Source organism: Tamandua tetradactyla, chromosome 5 (genome assembly GCF_023851605.1).
Source record: "Tamandua tetradactyla isolate mTamTet1 chromosome 5, mTamTet1.pri, whole genome shotgun sequence".
Classification (NCBI taxonomy): Eukaryota; Metazoa; Chordata; class Mammalia; order Pilosa; family Myrmecophagidae; genus Tamandua; species Tamandua tetradactyla.
This window is the reverse complement of record NC_135331.1, coordinates 180,669,751-180,686,121: the sequence shown is the minus strand read 5'-3', so window position 1 is coordinate 180,686,121 and position 16,371 is coordinate 180,669,751. Positions and strand designations below refer to the sequence as shown.

Below are 16,371 nucleotides of genomic sequence, written 5' to 3'. Positions count from 1 at the left end.
AATAGTCTAGAATACTAGTTAATTCCCATATCTATTTTCTCAGTTGAGTAGGGGAATAAAAAGAAATGGAACATGTTAGCTGAGCTACATGGAAAAGTTCAGAACTGAGATAAAGTGCTAAATGATTTTCCAACACATCAAATCAGCAAATTCATAATAGCCTAGGAAATTCTGCACTCTGAACTTTTATCCTGAACTCCAGGTGAATGTATGATCTAAGGTGAGGTGAGGAAACACGGAGCCAGATTTACTCTCATATATGACTATTCCTAGGAGTCTATTTTGTTTAAACCAAGTATATCAGGTGATTATTATCTTCACACACCATCTAGTTTGTACTTAAATCAGTCAAAACACCTATTTTAAAAATGATGTAAGAACTCTTACATGTAATCAAACCAATTAATCTTATTTCAGAAATAAAAATAGATCCTAGTGCAACCTACTGTGTACTCTTCTCCTTAACCATGTTTTTACACCCCAAGACAGGATGCCCCCCTCATTCTCTGCACTAAATGCGAACATTTGAAATGCCTGCACAGCAATACGCAAGAAATTCTCAAAGTAGGAAAATTACCTTCTCTTTTCTATCGTTTCCATCTTCCCCCCTGTTCAATTTAGAAAATTGAATGGTAGCTTATTCTTATGCATATGAATTGGTGGACATAGCTGTCCTAAAGGAGTTCTGCTAGAAAAACCATCACAAAAGAGGCAGGGTGCAGAGGTCCACATGGCTGGAGACCAGTCACAAGCTTTGATTTATTTGCAGCTGCTGGCACACTAACCACTCCTACAGCTAGTAAACACAGCAGCTAGCCAAAGATCAACTGAGCTGGCACAACAGAATGTTTTGCTTACCAAGAAAGCACCTACTATCTTTGAAAGAACTTCTACACTGAAAACAATCACTGGGGGGCCCAGGCAATGCATATTTTAAATGTATTTTTACAGAAAAACTCTATTTTCACTAAACATCCAACCAGATTTGCACCTCTATCAAACCTCTGACAGAGCCTGCAGTGGCCATCCCCATCAGAAAACTATGTCTGAAGGCCCACAAAATAAGAAATAGGCTATGTCAGTCACCTCCTAGCACTGAATCTTTTGCTCTTTGCTCTCCTAGAAGACCAAGTAAAGTAGAAGTAAGGGTAATTTTTTCTTTACTGAAAGAAATATGTCTTTAAGAGTATATAGTTTCAGACCATCCCCTCATATTCTGCTCAATTCAAATCCATGAGGCCTGTCAAGGTGTGTGCACTTTCAGAAAACAGTTACAGGGTGGTGCAATGGTGGCTCAGTAGCAGAATTCCCGCCTGCCGTGCTGGAGACCAGGATTCAATTCCTGGTGCCTGCCCGTGCAAAAAAAAAAACAGTTATGATAAGCATAAACTATGTTGACCTTTGAGCCTTTAACCCCGCCTCATCTGCCTCATTGCAAGGAGGGACAGCTGAGGCGCAAAGGGTTGCAGCCTTTCTTACTGCCTACAAAAAGTACTAAATATTTAGTACAAAGCTAGAGAATCCCCAGGCCCATGTAAGCAAGCAAAACAATTGAAAACAAACGAATATACAAAATACCTTGGCTGGCTCTACTTCTACCATTCAGAATTGGCAATCTGGTGCCATTTTCACTATATAAGGTCAACACACCTGGAGAAATGCCAAATGAAAATTGACCAGGCTACAGGGTAAATTTTCTGTGTTTTGTTTTTTTTTTCCTTTTATGGGGGTGGGGAGGGTAGCAGTTTTGTACCTTTCTTCCAACCTATTCTAGAAGCCAAGTGCCTAAACATATCTTTCAAGGAATAATTGCAAAATGTAACACCCTTTCCCTTGCTGAATTAGAAATGGGGAGAAAATTCAAAAGCCATAGCTGATACTATAATTGCAGAATTTTGCTTTCTGTTTAAGGTTTCCATTATTGTATGATGTTATTAAGTATGAAAGAAAGGGATTAAGAAGCGATAGAAGATGAAAATCTTAATCCATTCTATTCAAAAACAATGGGTTTTAGTGAAGACAATAACTGTCTCTTCATTTTCTATTCATTCACAGCCTGAGTATCCCACCTTCTTCTTATTTCCCTAAAAGACCCCTCATCACTCAATCTGACTCCTCCCAATCTATTTGCTCTGAATTTGGAGGTCCTCTAGTTGTACAGGTTTTCCAGCTGTTTAAAGCTTTAAATCAGCATTTAGAGAGAAGTGGGGCTTTTAGCATTTAGAGAGAAGCAACCTCTTTCCCTCCTGTGTGCAGTCACAGCTTGCAGGGAGGGCAGGCCCATGTGCTTAGCTGTACCTGAAGTGACAGGGTTTCAAAAGCACCCTGGCAGCAGCATCCTTAATAGGCAGGACAGTTATAAATCTATCCTCTTTCTGGCACATGGGGAGAGGAGACCACCCACCCCAAGCAAGCGCCATCAGTCAGCTCTCGCTCTGGTTGGCTTCCACCCCCACACAGCTGGTACAGCACTTAGAAGAAAAGCACAGCTGCCTCAGTTTGACTCACACCAACATGGCTTTTCTTCCCTCCCACTAAATTTTTGTGAGCCCCAACTGCTTGCATCTCTCCTCCCCTTTTATCTGTATTAGAAGAAGTGCAAGGCTGTGGGCAGAGTCCCTTTGTCTTCCTGTTTTGAGCAAGACAAGGAAATAAACACAACTGTTTGGCTGGGGCATAAGCAAAGCCTTAAATAATAGCATTGCCTAGAAGACATCACTACATTTTGCTAAAGAATTATTACAATTAAGACTTCTTGTGACAAGGCAACTTTCATACAGCTAATCAAAAAATAACAAATAGATGAAGACATCATTTCACAAACCCACTTGGTTCCTGTAGCATATATGAAAAATGCTGTTATCCAGAGAACCATAGAAAGCAAGTAATTGCATATAACAGCCAAGTAAATCCATGTTCTAAAAACAAGGCACCATGGAGAAAATCTCAGTCCTTTGAAATGACAACTCTCCTTAAAGCAGATAAAATCGTTGAAAAAAATCTTAGTGAATCCTTTAAAAAATGCCTTAGAGAATCCAGTTGTTTCCATGAATCTCTCTTCCCCCTAATATACCCTGTAATTGTTCATAAAACGGATGTCTATTCTAGATATCCATTTTGTCATTTGTGAAAAAAATATCTCTTGAAGATTGTCTACTTTATTTATCAGTCCAGTACAGATTATTAATTGGCTCCACAACTATCTTTCTTAAAGAGAAAATTAATGGCCCTTGTTTATTTCTCATCTATTTAAAATGGAACCCCTAATCCATACTTTTTATAACACAATTTGTTTGTCTGTCTATTTGTTTAGGTGAGCCCAAGCATTTTGAAAACCTTTTAGCCTTACTTCTCTGTTCTCATGTCTAGGGCCAAGGGCAGTGTCTTCCAGGATAATAAAGCCCGCCTCTCTGTCCTGTAACTGTGACCATTTTTCAGCCAGCGTGGCGCCCGGGCAAGGGCAAGTCACTGGTCTGCAATGACTGCACTTTGTCATGCCAGGAGTTAGCCTTAGGCGCCTCCCGAGCCAGATCAGTACGCAACGCAGCCTTGCACTCTTCCCAAGCGTTAATTGCCTCTCAAAATGTCACTGTCCATGCGATAAGAAAGCAAGATTCCACCAGCCAGGCTCCTGACACCAGTTCACACCATCAGTCAACTTCGTGTGAGGCTGAGTCACGCTACTTGTTTACGTGCTCGTACTTGTTATGATACGGTACGTGCTGTTCCCTCTGCCTGCTACTTCCTACCCTCTGGTCCAGCTGGCAAATCCGCACTCCCGAGGCCCGAGCCTCTCCTCCGGGGTAAGGTTTTGCTGATGCCAAATGGCAATGTTTATCTTTCCTTTTTAAATGCAACCAGCATAGTCTGTGCTAACTTCCTTATTGCTACTAAAAGCCTGATTACGCTGAACTCTGGTGATCTGTTTGCGTGTCTGTCCTTCTTCCCTGCCCTGCCTTTGTCCTTGTTTCTATGCTTGGGTTCTAATCTCAACGTCACTGGTCAGGGAACTTGAGCATTCGCTGAAGGCTCAAGGTTGGCTTCTCTTGTTATTTGTTCCTATGCTGTCCTGTTCTCTACCTTAGTGTAAAATTCCATTTGTCAGCATTTGCATCATTTCTATTTCCTGGAACCTTAAGTACGCTGACTGTAGGGACAGTGACAGCCTCGTTGGTAATTATATCCCCAGTGCTTGGGACAGTGCTTGGAATTTTTTAGTGCCCAATTGTTTTAAAATATCAGGTGAATAAATGAATGCACCATAAGATTCTGGAGAGCTAGATCTAAATTTTATTCGTTTTCTTTTTTTTATCCCAGCCTATCCAAGTCAGTGATCAGTAATTTTTTGAATCCATGATCAGCTCAGTCAATTGTGTATTATTCATTTACACTCTAAATATACAGTCAATTTATAACAAAACTTATACTCAAGCAAAATGTATAATTAATTTCCCTCAATTTTTAAGGATTATACACATGAAAGAGGAGAGTGAAGTACTGGGAACTGAAAATTTTAAAAGCCATTTAATTTTTAACAACTAATGTTTTGAAGATATTATACCACACTACAAAAAATTTCTCTGCAGTGTATCTAGCAGCTAAACAAAAGCTAATACATATTCATCCTTCTTTGTTATAGAGGGTGGAACAACTAAATCAAAAGTTATCCAAGGTAATTCAAGCCCTTACTTCAGCTTTGTTTTCAATATTATTTTCTACTTGTACTTGCAGGTTTTAAAAAGAATCAATTAGTTATAGTCAACATTTATGTGCAGAGACCATGTTAGGCAGTATGGAGAAATGCAAAAGTAACAGGAGGGAGACAGATGGCCCATGTTACATACACAATAAAACAACCTGCTTTGCTCTGCCTTATTTGGGTGTTATGCACTCAATCTCTAATGTTTTGCATTCTTTTGCATAGGTGTTATTATTTCTTCTCTGATTAGACTTGGAGTTCCTCAGTAACAAATACGTTCCCTGTTCGTTAACACCTTTTTAATAGTTTATCCATCTTTGTTACCATATTAATTCATACATTCATTCATCAAATATTTGTTGTGTTTCCTATGTGTCAGTAACTTTGCTAGATCTAGGATATCCAGTAGATAACAAGAGAAATAAAGTCCCTGACCCCATGGAGCTATATTGAATGGGGGTAGTGAGAGTGGGAAATGGAGTAAGAAAGTAAACAAGTAAACAAGCGGTATAAAAACAAAGTAGGTTAAAGGGGTTAGAAAGTGAAAGGATGCAGGCTATTTAAGACAAAATGGTAAAGGAACCTTTAAGCAAATACCGATGTATTGCGCGAGCCATTGGAAGATCTTGGTGGCAGAATGTTTTAGGCAGCAGAAACAAAAATCCCAAAGCCCCTGTGGTGGTAAGGAGCCTTGTGGGCTGCAAGAGCATCAGAAGGAAGGTGTGGCTGGACCAGAGTGTGCAAGGAGCAAACAGGTACAAGATGGAATTAAAAGGACCAGGTAATGTAATGCCAATATTGGATGTGGTAAGCAGTTTCAAATTTCTTATACATGTCATGAATAATTTATGGAAGATTTTGAGCAAGGGAGTGACATCGTCTGACTTTTATAAAGATTATTCTGGCTGCTCCGTGGCAGATGGGCTAGAATGTTGCAAAAAAAGGAAGTTGGAGGGCAGAGCAGTGGACAGGCAAGAGGTGGTGGTGCCTTGGATTGACGTGGTGAGAACTTGTCAGATTTTGAATATATTTTGAAAGCATGGCTGGAAGATAGGACTTGCTAAGGAATTGGATATGGGCTGTGAGAAAATAAGAAAAATCAAGGATGATATTTAGGTTCTTGGTCTGAGGGATGAATAGTGATGAGGTTATCAGATGTGGAAGGCAGGGGAGAAGCCTAGAATAGGGTCCTAAGAGCAGATGCTCCACAAATGCTAATTCGGTAATTGAGAAGCAGAAGCAAGTACAAATTAATACCATTGCAAGCTGTTTCTATGTGAGAGTAAGTACATAGCCTCAAATTCCAAATCTGTAACATTTTAGAAAGTAGCAAGAGTATTCAAAGTCAGATCTAGGAGAAAACAATATCTCAAGTTAGACTGCCTTTAGAAAGTATAATTGAAAATTATTTCTGACAATGGTACCACTTTTTTTAATGCAATTTTATTGAGACATATTCACACACTGTATAATCCAACCAACATATATAAACAATGGCTCAAGTATCATCACATAGTTTTGCATTCACCACCACAATCAATTTTAGAATATATTCAGGACTCCAAAAAAACAAAGAGAAATAAAAAATAAAACCCAAAATATATCATACCCCCTTATCCTCCGTTATTATTATTCTTTTAACAGTTTTATTCCCATACCATACAATCAATCCAAAGTACACAATCAATGGCCTTTGGTATAATCACAAAGTTATTCTTTCACCATGACAGTTAATATGAGAACATTTTATTTCTTCTGAAGAAAAAATTCCCATACCCCTTATTTCCCCCTATTATTGGTGGGACTGAAGAACTTAGTGAAACCTAGAGCAGACAATGGTGGTGGTTAATTGTATAAATATTAGAAAACTAGAGCAAATGTACGTCAGTATTACAAGGTATTAATAATAAGGTGGTATATGGGAAAATATAATTAATGTAAACTAAGTTCTATAGTTAACAACATCATTGTACTATTGCATTAATATTAGCAAGGCACTGTACCAAAATTGAGCAAGTCAATGGGAGCACTTGAACTTCAAATTTCACAAATTGTTAAGAGCTCTTATATTAAATAAAAATTTGTCTGAAATTATTTGCTGGGTGATTAGCAATGGTTTTAATTCATTTACCTCTGTTATCAGAAGGTATTACTGTTTGGCTTTAGAATCTCCTACTTCTAGATATTCATGTATTCAGTGAAGCTAGAACCAACAAGCTAAATCATCCTTATTAATTGCCACGGTGGTAATCAACTGAGAACTTTAAACATGACCTCTAGAGAGCACTCAGAAAAGATAAAGATGGTTGCTATGATACCTTAATAATATAAATATCCATTCCATCAAGCCGTGCTTTCGAAATTCATCTCAGAGTTTGTTAGTGAAGTACCAGTACCTTAATTGGTAAGGTTTGATTAATATGTCCTTTCTTACATCCACATGGCCCATCTGCACTAGGTTATATTTGTTTCATTTTTTAAGTTACAAAAGTTTGAGGATTTCTACTTCCCTTTTCATCTGTCTTATAAAGTATCACTCTTCAGCAATGTGCACTAACCCACACTTGGTGATACCTTAGCTGCTTAAATTCAGGAATCTAGATATTTAATAAAGCAGGATAGCTTGGTAATTTCATAAAGATCCAAAGAGTAGACACTGGAGCAAAACACATCATTATACTTGTGTAGACATTTTTGAGGAAAGGAAATATGGGGAGCTTTCTTCTGTTTATTAACCAGGATTTTGAAATTTTTGTCATTACACCCTTCAGTAGACCCTAAGGATACCTTCCCATTGGTGAGAGGTACAGTAATCTTATGAAGATTTACTGCTGTCATGTTATACAAATGAAAGAAATGTTACTCATCAGTCCAGATACTAAGTGCAACTTCACATGGGATCAGGCAGCATCAGTGCGCTTTTATCATAAATCAGATACCCTGGAACAAATTCAGTGTGCTGACTTCCAATTTTTCCATATAATATACTGAGGTGTTTTCTTTTTTTTTTTTCTTCAAACATATAACACAGAGGGCAGTTGTAAATCAAGCACTAAAGTAAAAAATAGGAGTCTTTTTTTCTCCTTGGAACAAAAACTAAATTAATGGTTAATTCAAGAAACTATAACTTTTGACAGAAGTAGGGACTCAAAGAAGTCCCACTTACTCTCTAACCATTTAACAAGATTTGCCAAGTCTATGCCTTGTCTGTTCTCACAAGATTCCTGTCCCAAGATTGTGCTGAGAGCTTGCTTTTCATTTTACTTCAAGTGGCAAGCTAATTTCCTTTCATATAATTACTGACTGGCCATTTTCATACATAACTGGTACAATCATCTTTGTAGGCTATGGTACAGCTTTGTTTGTATCAATAAGAATCCCTATCACTTCTTTTCATTCATTTCCTATCAAACCAGCATCTCTTTCCCGCTGGGTTGTCTTGCCCCTTGCAGATATTTCTATTTAGCAGGGTCTTTTAAAAATATATCTATATCAGTTCTCTTCTAAAGTGTCCCCTTAGCATCAAAGAAAACTTAGCATGTTTTCCCAAAGCCACCATTTGTTCTTGTGCATGACGTTCAACTGAGGAGCCATTGTTCTTGTCATCAAACTATGCACCCTGCAGTGGGGCTGTGTGTCCCTGGAGCAAGGGAGGCTCTTCTTCTAGGTCACAACACCTCTGCCCTTTGCCCCACAAACTGTAGAAGTACAGATTTTTATTCACTCTACCACAGCAAGCAATTCCAACCAGCATCTACCCTGCAGATATTTCCAAGCTAAAGTCTGGTACCTGTGTCTGTGCCTCTAAAAAATGTCAGTGTCACAGGTCCAGGTCTACTGATATCTTCCTTATCACATCCAAGTCTGCTCTCAGAGGAGAACCGGGCTGTGACCTGATGCGGACAAGCAGGTCTCCAGCCGGGGGTGAAGGCATCCCTTTCTGGAAAGCACTCCTGATCTCCCTCTTCTTCCCAGGGAGGAGAAAATGGGAGGAGAAAAAAAAAAAACCTCTTCCTTCTACTGTGTCAACAACCAATCTTCCCTGCTGGACTCCATCCTCTACTTCAGACTGGAAGTGACTGAGAGGGTAAGGATTCCTGGACTGATTTTACTGCCTAAGTCCAGAAAGTGCTGAGTATCCTCAATGGCAATTTCATGACAGTTTGTCTTACTTTTGTCAATGACTTTTATGCTTTCACCTCTTTATATTTTTATATTTACTTCTTACTTTGCATTTCAGCTCTATGGACTATGCATGACTTCTTTTATAAAATATGTAATGTAACTACACATTGCATTTCAATTAACTTACCGATCTATTTCCAACTCTAAGAATGATTCAGTATCCTAAACCCTATGCATAAATGAGAATTAAGTCTAAGAATGATCAAGTATTTAAAAAAAATTTAAGATCAGATGGCAATTCCTTCAGGACAGAGAAGCTGCCTTTTTCTTCTTGCCCATACCAGCTCCTACTAGGACCTGGCACGTTTTATGCACTAAGAAAGCATTGTTGTAGTATATATGAGAACTGTTTCCTCCATTCTTACTCCCACACTTCTTAGAACTTTACATTTGGATTTAGGCTAATATATTTTATTCTTTTGTTTAAATTTTATGTCGTTCAAGAGCAATTTTGATATTTTTATCAAATTATACAATTAAGTTGACAGCAATTTTTAGAAAACTCTATGTTTATATTTTTCAAAATGTGCCTTCATTTTCTTTTTATAATTCAGCTACATTTTTTTTTAAATAGAGAAGCTGTGGGTTTACACAACAATCATGCATAACATACAGGGTTCTCATATACCACCTTTTTAATACCTTGCATGAGTGTGGCACATTTTTTACAATGGATGAAAGCATGTTTTTAGAATTGTAATACTTACCATAGTCCACAGTTTAACTTAGTAGTCATTGTCCATGTCGTATAGTTCCATGGATTTTTAAGTCTTTAGTCTAGTACCATATATACACCCTAAAACTTCCCCTTTTAACCACATTCAAATATGCTGTTAATTATATGAACAAATTTGTGCCATCATCATCACCATCCAATACCAAAACTTTTCCAAGATCCCAATAGGAAGTCAACATTTTAAGAATTAACTCCCTGGTGCCTACCCACCTCCATCCCCTGATAACCTATATTCTAGGTCCTGACTCTATGAGTTTGTTTATTCTAATGATTTCATATCAGTGAGATCATACACCATCTGTCCTTTTGTGTCTGGTTTATTTCCTCACCATGATGTCTTCAAGGTCCTTCCATGGTGTCGCATTCATCAGAACTTCATTCCTTTTCACGCTAAATAATATTCCATTGTGTGTGTACATCACGTTTTTCTTATCAGTTACTTCATTCTTGAGATTTTACTTTGAATTATCTCTTATCTGGTTGGAGAATATCTTCCTAAACTAAAAGTTTGCTTCATGAGTAACACATGTTCTGTCACATTAAAAATCTGAAAATATCTATTATTTATATTCATGCATGAAATATTTTTCTAGTGAGTATATAATTGACTGACATAATATTACTGAAGGACAAACATATATATCTCAATCATATATATATAGAGAGGGAGAGAGAGAGAATAATAACATTATTAAGTAATTTAACTAAGTTAAAAGTGTTATTGGTTTTTAAATGCACCATTATTATATGTTCTACTAGGATAGGAAACACGCTGACAAACTACCATACACTAACATTTTTATCACACTTCCCAACTGAAGGGATTACAATGTGAAAAAGTTATCAATTAACTATGGCATATGTATATATCAACATGTTTATTCAGTATTTATAGCAAACTTATACCCCATAGTTTATCCCCCCCCCTCCCCAGGTATGGAACATTTATTCAATTTACTGAGGAAAGTAGGATAATACATTTTTAAGAAAAGGAAAAATTGAGTGAGAAACAGAAAAATAGTACATATAACAGTAAATTCAGGAAATGCTTCTTTGAAAAAGATCTGTATAATAAGAAAAATTAGTTAGTTCATTTAGACAGAGATGCAAAACCAAACATGATAATGTATATGAGAAAGAATATCAGAAAAATTAAGTTTAACAAATGAGAATATTATGTGTAAAATTAATTGAAATAATTTTTTTAATTCAAGGGGTGGGCCACAGTGGCTCAGCAGGCAGAGTTCTCCCCTGCCATGCCAGAGACCCAGGTTCGTTTCCCGGTGCCTGCCCAATAAAAAAAAAAAAAAATTCATTCAAAGAGGCAAAATTCCAAGAATAGATCCAAAAACAAGAAGTAAATTGAAAACATTGTCAAGTAAATATCCTCTCTACCATTCTCCCATCCACTCTCAGCCTCAAAATCACGTGTTTTCAAATTTTCTAGGCACACATCATAAACCGTTACAGAGCTTAAGGAAAACAGAAAGTTTCTATGGCCCAGCGCACCCTCTGGCCCAGGGATCTGCTCTTCTTCCAGTTCACAAGGGCAAAACAAACAGAAATGGGTTAGTCCGAGTGACTGATCTAAGCCATTCTTTTTTTTTTTTTCTAATTTCTTAGTTAAAGTTGTGGGTTTAGAGAAACATCAAGTTCTCATATACTATATATATATAATGAGTTCCCATATACCACCCAGTTATATATTAGTATCAGACATTTGTTATAATTGATAAGGAACATTTTTTTGTAATTGTACTATTAACTAGTGTCCTTGGTTTACATCAGGCTTGCTCTTTGCATTGTACAGTCCTATGTGTTTTTTTTTTTATTTATTAAAACACGTTTTTTCTAGTAACATATATACAGCCAAAAATTTCCCCTTTTAACCTTCTTCAAGGTTTTTGCAAAAGAATTGAGAAAAAGAACGAGTATTTTTCTGATGATGGAAAAACGAGACAAAGAGTTGACAGTAGCCATGATTTCAAGCAGGTTATGTTTAGGGACTGAAGCATCATATATAAACATGTGTCCATATCTTTACCACATCTATATATCTGCATCATCTATCTATGTATCTATGTATCTATCTATTTTACTGTAAATAAGGAACCTAATGAATCAATATCCTAAGTAAAAGAGTAATCAAGTCCAGCTGTATATTTCAAAATCAATACCTCTTGGATTTATTCCAGAAATATATTTTACATATGGGAATTTATTAAGAAAATATATATTATGCATTACCCTAATAAGAAAAAGGAACAAATGATTGTTAATATATTGGGGAGAAAGCATTTTATAAAATTTAACATACTTTCCTAAAGGAAAATCTCTTTTAAAACAGAAAGAAAGATCTGGACTTGGTGTGATAAAAATCAATTACAACACATTATTATTACATTTATATTTATAAGTAATACATTTTTAAAATTTGAAAATGAAATGGTAAAATATTTCACATACTATAGTAACAAAAAATGTAGATAGAATTAACTTCACAGAAGCTTAGATCACTATTTGAAGAAAATTATAAGATTTTATTCAGAAACATAGGAGTGAAATGAATATACAGAAATCATGCAGATTACTAGATGGAAAAGCACATGTTTAAAAAGACACACATTCTCCGCCAAATTAAGCCATAGGTTTATTTTAATTTCAGTCATAATACCGATATTATTTCAACTAATTAATAAAAATTATACCAAACTTCTCTAAATGTCCAGGAAAATTATGAAAAAAAAGATTAATGAAGGAGTACTTGTCCCTTCCAAATTCTAAAATGTACACTAATTTTATCATAAATAACATAGTGTGGTACTCTCACCAAAATGTCATATATAAACTACAAGATCTAATACATCAAATACAAGATAAAGATAGCTTTTAAAGTTGACACGGGAAAATAGATAATTTAATAAATGGAATTGGGCCAACTGTTGAGCAATATGAGAAATAAATAGATTTCTTCATCCTTTTCTTAAAATAAATTGCAAATAAATAAAAGAGCAAATGTATAAATAAAATCATAAAAATGCTTTAAGCAAATATAAATGAGTATTTATATAGCTGAAATAATAAATTATATAATCATTATATTTATACTACAGTAGATGTAAAAATATAAAAATGACAAAAAATCAATAATCAGAAAAATAGCTTTGAATTTATTTAAAATAAACTTTAAATGTATGTATCCTCTTGAAAAAAACAATAAACTTGAAACAGTAAATTAAGAAATTGGGGGAAAATATTTGCAATATAATTCACTGAAAAAGTTTTTCCCATATACAGAGCTTATAACAAACAATAAAAAAAACTGAACATTTCAGTGGAAAGAGCCACAAAAAACACCAAAGAGAAATACAAAAATATAGTTACTAAATAAGACAAAAAAATACATTTTAATTACCTATTAAAACAAAGTTATATTCATTTTACCTCTCCAGTTACCAGTTATTTTTTCAAATAAGTTATAGTGTTAGCATGGATTCTGAACAGAGAGGTGTTCACACCTCGATTTAACAATAAAAATTAATGTATTCTAGAAGACAATTTGACAATATGTGTCAAAGTTATATCCTCTAGCCTACAACCTCCTAAGAAATTAAGCCAAAGAAATGGTTGAACAAGCGCTCAAAGATATATATTCAAGAATTTTCACTGCACATTTTTGTACATAAGAAAAAATTTTTAAATAAGGGAAAGTAAAATGAAATTACTATATACCCATATGATAGAGTAGCTGACATTAAAATGATGGTGCTGATGAAATGATCACGTGCATCTATAGCATGATCTTATATTTTAAAAAACTTATATAAATAAAAATATGTTTAAATGACATGGCCATACTATATACAATTATATAGTTGGCCATTCAAAAACATAATATGTTTTTTTCTGGAACCGATTTTGTTTTTAATTCTGGATCTCCAACCAACCAACTTTATGGCAGGTGACTTAATTTAGTTCTTGCTCTGGCTTAATACTCAACTTAGGCTGTAAATCACCATCCAGTGATTTAATAGTCAACTTAGGCTGTAAATCAGTTATGCCATACTAGACGTTTGTCCCTGCTTCATTGGTGGACCTCAGTTTCGCACCCTGCCTTCCCCTGGTAACTGTAAAAGGCAGTGTGCTTCCACACTGGCCCTGTCTGCAGTGGGGAGAGACTGTAGGGGGAGTGGCAGAGTCCACTTTCCTATAGCCTGTCCTCTCTCAGCCCTGAAGGAGGAGCTCCAGTGGAGTCCACATTTGGCTTCTGGTAGCTCCCTGGAAAGGTGATAGCTCAAAGCTCCACTGCTGTCTCCTCCTGCTGGCCTAACATCAGCTCCCAGGTAAGTCACGAAGTCCATGTTTGGCCCATTAATGTAGCAACTCCCTGGCATGTGCACTCATGGACAGGGGACACTCTTAAGGATTGGGGTGGCTGGAGGGTCCTCGATGTCTAAATGCACCATGTGACCACCTGTCCTGCTTTACCAATGTAGGTTGGTGTGGGAGTGTCTACAAGCAGCCATTTTTAAATTTCAGGCAAAAGACAGCTCATTCATCTCTTTTCCCCTGGGTACCTGCCTAATGACCCAGGCTTTCTTGTATTTCCTTCCTTCTTCCCTCTTTGGCACTCAGCACAAGAAGTAACACCGTGCTGTTTGCCCTGCTCTCTTCATCATCTAAAACTTGATTCCTCTTTCTCTACTCACAACATGACTCAGTCCTTTAGGTATGAGAAGCAGTGGGAAAAGGGAGCTCCTGAACTCTTTACCTCAGCAGATATCCATGGCCCAGGAAGGCCTCCCTGCTCCATGGAAACCCACCTCTCATGATCTGAATTGGGGATGAGGACAGAAGAGAGAAGTTAATGCTTGATATTCCAAGTTATTGTGATTCATCATTATTGTTTCACATTTCGTCCTTCTACTTAAACATGCACACGTACGCGTATCTATGATATAGGTATACTTTTAAATATATAGATTGAGATATAGATATATAGATATTGATACAAATTGGCCAGGAGATGACTCATTTCTAAGTATTAATAGAGATTGAGGAGCATTTCACACTTGCCCCACATTAATTACATCTATAGTGAAATACTAAAAGCATTTTTTAAATGTGATTTTCTAAATTCACAGCTGTCCAGGCAATCTTCTAATTCACGTGAGTAATGATTTACTTTCCTACAGTATTGAGAAGTTCATTAAATTGTGTAAACACACCTCATCCATAAGTCTGGCTTAAGCCTGAACTTGAAAAACTCTTTCTGGGAGAAAATCAGATGTGAGAATTTGTTCAATAAGTCTTTTATTTAGCAAAGTGAAAAGATCCATATAGTAAAATCTTAAAACTTTACTCTTCCGGATATTAAAGTCACTGAACAATTAAGCAGTATTACCAAGTATTTTCTTTCTAATTCCCATAATATATTACAATCAACAACCTCTTTGGCATCATTTTGATAAAACGATAGCTTAAGTCATGCATACATTATTCAAAGTAAAATTAACATTTGATCTTTAAATGTTTATCAATTCAAAATAGTACAAGGAACATCTTTCTCTTAAAATTGATTGTGTTTGATTGGAGATGTTCACTGATTATAAATCTTTTTTTCTCCAAAAAATAAGGAAATGAGGGAAATGAGGACTGAGGAAAGATGATGACTGACTCATCATGTAATGACAAACTCAAAGCCACAGATATTAAAGACAGCTCAGTTAAATATGTGGTAACACTGAGATAAGCTAATCATAACCGGAGACCCCAAAGTGCTGATTTAGCATGTGCAAATTTCCTGTTATATTTCAAAAATCATCATGTTTTCTAACTGAATAATTTGAGTTCTTGCAGGAAATGTTCCCAAGGGACATTACTTATGAGAAAAAAAGGGGGTAAGAAAGAAATAGCCTAGCAATCTGATTTTTAGAAACTTCAATTTGACAAGTACCGCAGAAATTTCTAATCAGAGGCCGTTGAGGATCAAGAATAGAGCATGGAATTAAGAAAATCACTAGGGCCAGGTGTTCCTACACAGTCAGACTCCAAAACAACTGTTCAAGAAGCATAAAGCTCTCTCCTTGCACTCCCCACCCCACTCTGTCCTTGTCTACTTCCAGGCATAAGCAGAAGACATTGTAACTTGGCTAAATGATTATCCCTTTCCTTTGTGAAGAACTATCCATTTTGATCTAATTCCTTGGAAAGCAGGTTATAGAATATGTTTCAGTTAAATTCCACTAGTCAAAAAACATGACTAATCATAGGAGGAGGAGTAATCATAATTCTTATATTCGTATAACATTTTTATAAAATGACATTTTATTGAGATGTATTATATATTCACTGTGCCAGTTCGAAAGTATTATGCACCCCAGAAAAGCCATGTTTTTTATCTTGACTCAATCTTGTGGGGGTAACTGTTTCTTTTAACTCTGGTTCAGTACTGTAGGGCAGAAACTTTTTTGTTAGATTATCTCCATGGAGGTGTGACACACCCAGTTGCAGGTGTGACCTTTTGATTCGATGGAGATATGACTCCACCCATTCCAGGTGGGTCTTGATTAGTTTATTGGAATTCTTTAAAAGCAGAAACATTTTGGAGAGGACCAGATCTGACAGGCGAGACAATAGGCAGAGCCAGCGTAGATGTTTGGAGATAGAGATAGAAATAACCCAAGTGCTAAGCAAGGACTCACAGAAATAGCCAGAACCTGAAGAGAAGAAATCACTGGCCCAGGCAAAT

At 36.2% G+C, this 16,371-nt stretch overlaps 1 long non-coding RNA gene across 1 annotated transcript; it reads left to right on the top strand.

Moving 5' to 3' along the window:
* Positions 1-3,710: 3,710 nt before the first annotated feature.
* On the top strand, positions 3,711-14,998 carry LOC143685136 (uncharacterized). Its single transcript, XR_013176396.1, has 3 exons — positions 3,711-3,803; positions 8,675-8,786; positions 13,849-14,998. It is a non-coding gene; the product is annotated as an uncharacterized LOC143685136 (long non-coding RNA).
* The last annotated feature ends 1,373 nt before the right edge of the window (positions 14,999-16,371 follow it).